This window comes from Cuculus canorus, chromosome 2 (genome assembly GCF_017976375.1).
Source record: "Cuculus canorus isolate bCucCan1 chromosome 2, bCucCan1.pri, whole genome shotgun sequence".
In the NCBI taxonomy this organism is placed as follows: domain Eukaryota; kingdom Metazoa; phylum Chordata; class Aves; order Cuculiformes; family Cuculidae; genus Cuculus; species Cuculus canorus.
The window spans coordinates 159,214,086-159,220,085 of NC_071402.1; positions in this window are offsets into that span (position 1 = coordinate 159,214,086).

Genomic DNA, 6,000 nt, shown 5'->3' on the forward strand with positions numbered 1-6,000 from the left:
GTCGGGTTTCCCGATAATGCCAACCCATACAAGGAAGCAGGCAAGATCCTGCATTCGAAATGGCTTTGGGTACAAGAGAAGGTACTTGTGTCTTGCAAGTAGTCCTGAGTCAACAGGAGATTTGGAGATCAAGGAGGAATCATTAGCCTTTATGAGGTGAAATATTTAGTACCAGCATTTAAGGACTGAAATATCTTTTCAGATACAGCTCTTAACTATTATTTACCCCGCAATTTATAGCTTAGTTCACCATGAGCAGAACAATTTCTTCTTCCTGTGACCAACTAAAGCACTCCACAGGTGTCTTTTGTTTCCTTGTCCTCCTTTATTCCCTTCTTTGTTTGTTATATTGGACCTTTTTTTTTAAATCTCCTTTATTGTAGTAAGTCTGAGGTTCACATGAGTTTCACAGAATCATGGAATCACTTAGTTGGAAAAGACTTTTGAAATCATGAAGTCCAACTGTACTTGTCCACTACTAAACCAGACCCCTGAACACCTCCTCCATTCATCCTTTAAATACCTCCATGGATTTTTTAATACCACCACCTCCCTGGGCAGCCTCTTCCAGTGCCTGAGAACCCTTTTGGTGAAGAAATTTCTCCTGATGTCTAATCTGAACCTCTTCTGGAGCAACTTGAGGCCATTCCTCTCCTCAACCTATCTCCTCGCTACAACATGCTTTCAGCAGTTGTAGGCATTGATAAGGTCTTACTTCAGTCTCCTTTTCTTTAGGCGAAACAAACACATGTCCCTCAGCCACCTCTCATAACTCGTGTTCTCCAACCCCTTAATCAGCTCCTTCATGTGCAGCTGTACAGCCATCACAGCTACTAGAATCACCAGTGTTGAAAAGGTTCACATCCATGTGACAATCCAGGGTTTTCAAGCTAAAATTTGGATGACACCAGTGGAAACGAGAGGGGATGATTTTTCAGTTTCAGATCTCTCCAAATTTAGGCAATCATCATAGTATTAATTTGTTGAGAAGTTGATTACAGCAGCCATGGACTATAAAAACATAAATCCAGAAGGATGGACGTATTCTATGGGACTTATGACAGCCCTCAATGAAAGGTTAGGGCCGCAGGAGGACTACAAAAACACTTGAATGGGACAAAGTAAAGGTGTTACCTGATAGTGCAGGTGGAAATGTGGTGTGTTTTTACAGCTGGAGGACTAGGGTGCTAGGAGATTTCCCTGGGTTCAATTCATAATTCAGACCTAGTATTATAATTGCAACTGCAACCTAGCCTACATGGCTTCATTGTATTTTCTTAAGGCCCATCTTTGCTTTTATAGCCTCTTCCAGGTCTGTGCCAGAGCGTTAAAGAAGGGAAAAGGATTTTTTACCCTGTGTGCACGTGAAAGTAGATGTTGCTGAAAGAAAGTGTGAATTGGAGCATTTTTCTGAGCATGTTGTTCCCATCTTGTCCCAGAGCTCTTTCCAAGGCGGTGCTAATTCCCACATCCTGGGAACATTAGGTCAATTGTTTGTCAAATTACCCAGGTGAGTTCACACTTGAAATGAGCTCGCTTTCACCTGAGGCTGCAGCTGGGCTCTGGGCAGACCCTTGCTATTCCTTATTTTTATCCACCCAAGTATTGTTTGTTCAGTGTAGTGCTTTCTCTTGGAAGAGTTGGACAACCCACCACAAATCCTTGCAAAAGACTGACCTCTTCTGGGAAGCCGAAATGCAGCCACTCAGGGAACCTGAAACCTGCCATTGTGCCCTGGAATTTTCCCCAGGCAGTTTGGACAGCAAACTCTTGGCATTGCCTGCTAAACATTTTCAAAGATCTTTGTAGAGGTGCTTTCGTAAAGATGCTTTCTGCTTGCTGGCTGTTTAAGCCCCAGAGGATTGCAGGCTTACACTAGCTGATTTTATATTCTCTCACGTGGCCCTCATGCTTACTTTTATGTTCAGTGAAGTTTTAGAGACCCGTTCAGCTGTGCATAATCCTCCAGCTTTTCCTGTCTGCTTCTTCCCTAATATTTCTCAATCCTCAGCACAGGAAGGGCATGGATCTGTTAGAGCAAGTCCAGAGGATGTCACGAAGATGATCAGAGGGCTGGAGCATCTCCCATATGAAGACAGGCTGAGAGAGTTGGGGTTGTTCAGCCTGGAGAAGAGAAGGCTCTGTGAGTCCTTAGAGCAGCTTCCAGTACTTAAAAGAGGCTACAGGAAAGCTGGGGAAGGGCTCTTGATCAGGAAGTGCAGGGATAGGGAAAGGGGGGATAGTTTTAAGCTGAAAGAGAGAGGATTTAGATCAGACACTAAGAAGATATTTTTTCCTGTGAGGGTGGTGAGACAGTGCCACAGGTTGCCCTGAATAATCTTTGATGCCTTATCTGTGGAGGTGTTCAAGGCCAGATTGCGTGAGGCTTGCGCAGGGCTTTGAGCAACCTGATCTGAGCAAACTTATACTCATCGCTCTCTACAAGTACCTAAAGGGAGGTTGTAACAAGGTGGCTGCTGGTCTCTTTTCCCAAGTAAGAAGTGATAGGATGAGAGGAAATGGCCTCAATTTGCACCAGGGGAGGTTTAGAATGGATACTAGAAAAACTTTCATTACCTAAAGAGTGGTGAAGCATTGGAACAGGCTGCCCAGGGAAGTGGCAGAGTCATCCTCCCTGGAGGTGTTCAAAAAGAGTGTAGACATGGCACTTCATACATGTTTCAGTAGGCTTTGTGATGTTGAGCTGATGTTTGGACCAGATAACCTTAGAGGTCTTTTCCAATCTTAATAACCCTATGACTCTACTATTATATTTAACATCCATTGAAATAAAAAATCAGAGAGAGGGGGGACTCTGCAGATGGCTCAAGGTAAGAGGATACCAATCTGCCCAGTCTAATCTGTATGATCCATGCCCTCCACGAGCTCAGTGAACTCCAGCAGCATTTGACAAAGACTCTCAGAGATCAGAGGGGATGGGATGGAATAAGTGAAATGCAATATTTGCCTGCGTGGAGAATAAACATCCAAGCAAACCAACTTTTTCCAGGCCAGGGTTATTGATATTAAAACCACAGAACTTAATTAAAAATGAAGGTAATTAAAACCAGATGCAAGAAAGCTTTTTTTTTTTTTTTTCCCCTTGCATACCACGTTGTAGACTCATAGCGTGACTCACGGGGAGAGAGAAGTAAGTCAAGGTGACTGGGAACATTCAAGGAGCGATTATCTGGGATCATTAGTGGGGCTAGTGGGCGGCAGCTATAAACTGGGAACAGGTCCTGATGAGGTGCATGGCCTTTAACTCCTCTGGTATGTAACGAGAGCTGTAAATCTCCCCATTACAGGCAGAGGTGATGCTGGAATATTCAGCCAGCAGCCTTGCTTTAATCTCTTCATGACATCGAGGGACCTGAGACCCTCAGTCCAGGACCTGGGAGACTTGATCCTCCCAAAATGGGTGAAACTACCCATTTTCATGTGGGAATTACATACAGTGATGTCTGAAAAGTCAAATTCTGGTCCAAATAGCTTTGGTATGAGCTTTGAGAACTGCACGGGCTGCCAGGGATTTAAGCCTCTCAGAGCAGAGCCTGGAGTTTTGTATCTAAAATCCCTGAGCTTGTTCACAGCTATTTTCTTTCCTTTCTGTTTACTCAGAGAGCAGTTGTTTATATGATACTACAATACTGATCTACCCTGTGGGTGATCCAGGTATGAAATCCAAGGCTGGGTTGATATGCAATGAGTCCTTTTGTTGTTCCTGACACTGAGTTGCAATATGAGTCATGACCTTTCTCTGTGCCTCAGTATCCCTCACTGTAAGTTGCTACTCATATGTTCCAGGAGGTAGTGGATCATAAAAGTTAATTATGACTTGATCAGTTTTACCTAATATAATAGTGTTTCTCTAATGTAAACATCTCAAGGTAGAAAAGTTAGGTGATATGAAGCACCAAGACAACAGCTACTATGGATCAGGAATCATTTGCAGACTCTTCACAGACTACCTCGCCCAAATGTTCTGCTTGAAATACATTTTCATTCTTGGAAATGCTGGTTTACTTGCTTGCACAATCATTTCTCACTCATTTCAGTCCAAATTAATTGGGTTCATTTTTGCAGCTAACTTATCAGGAGCAGCTAAAGATGTGTTAACATGACCAGTGCCATCCACTGAGTTGCCCATTTGCCTCCAGCCACTGAGAATTTTAACAGTTCAAAATCCAAAATCTGAGGTTTTCTGGCATTTCCCACCTCTTCTGGACAACAATCCCTGAACACGCCTGGTGCAGCAGTTTCTGCTTCTGGCAGTTATGTACTGCAAAGAGATTGCCTACAAATCACTGCCTTCAAATAGACCACATCTCTGAAAGGAATTTCCACAGCTTTTCTGGGCACAAATCACAAGGTTATTAGCCATCTGCAAATCCAGACTGATTATGAGCTCACCACCTCACCGGGCTATCTCGTATTGCAACCGTCTAACTTCCAGACTCAGTTTTTCCCACTTCTGGAGTTGTACACTTTCCCCAGTGAATACCTCCACTAGTGATAAATCAGGAAGTTCATTTTTGTGACTCCATGAGTTCTCCGCCTGTTCCAAAGGTTGCCGTATTTGAGCCAATATCAATGATTATCTGCCCTTTCACATCAATTAAATATTGAGTGGCCTCAATATTGACTTCTATGCTCAAACCCAAATAAGAAGTTGCAGTTAATCATTCTTCCTCTAAACTTTTGGCTGCAACACTTTCATCTAATGTTTTTTTGGTTTATATATATGTCTCTTTCCCAAACTGGGTGGATGTTTTTGTGTAAACACACAAGACATACCTGATCAGTCTTGGCAGATTTTATTCTTTTTCAAGGGTGAAAAAAAAAGTCTTCTTTTTGTACTCAGTTTTTTTAATATTCCCATTAACAGAAATGCTTTTAAGTGTTTATAATTTTCAAGTTCTTTCCATATACAGGCTAAATACTTATTTTTTTCTTGTTTCTTCCTAACTGGCTCATACTGTAATTGTTTTTCTTTCTGCAAAGCCTGAGACTCTTTGTCTCGTAGTTTTAAATCCTCTTTTATAAAGGCCTGGATGCTTTCACATTCCGTGAGCTGCACCATTATTTCCTCCTTGAAGAACAAGACACATTTCCCATTTTGGAGAATAGAATCCAATGCCAACATTGGCATTTTTCATGCTGAGGAACTAGCAAATATTTAGAATTTTGAGAAATGACCATCAGGTATTGCAAGGAAGAGATTTGCATATTTACAGAAACTGCAGCTAAGATTCCATTTCCCAGACTGTAGCAGCAAAATGTTCTTTTCTCACAGTTCAAAAACTGTTTCTAGATAGCAAAAATATTCTCTCATTTAGAATTTTTCCTCAAGATAGTATGATCATCATGAGGTTTTTCTGTCTCCTTAGCATTCCTGAATATGTGATTCGATTTATAATTAGACCCAAGCAAATACTACCATTCTTGTAGCTCAACTTCTAGATTTATGAGTAAGCTCTGATAATTCTATACATTATTCAGTAAGGAAATATAATGGATATTCTTTTACATTTATCCCAAAAGATTGATATCTTCCTTAAAATCCTCCTATGGCAATGACTGGCATAATTTAGCTGTTAGACCAAACATCTGAGCCTGAGGTGTCCATATTGATAAAAAGTGGAGGTCCTGCTCTCTTCCCCATCTTTCCCATTCCTTTCATGCCTCAATGAGAAGAAACACACTGTTTTTTGTTGCTGCAAAGCTGTAATTGCATTTTTTTGTGTTCTGCATTTACACTATTTTACCCTCACGGTTAAAAAGTCACAAGATTGTCTTTATGACCATCTATATTTTCATCAACAAAAAGTCAGCCCAAAGTCATTGGGCTTCGATGGCAGCCTTTTTAAGACTATCTTGGCAATCACACAAGCTAGGAATATGTTTTAGGTTCCCAATAATATCGAGAGGTTTTCCTCAAATCATCAGACTGGAAGAACTAAAATTTTCTCAGAAAAGAAATGTAAAATAGTTCAAAAC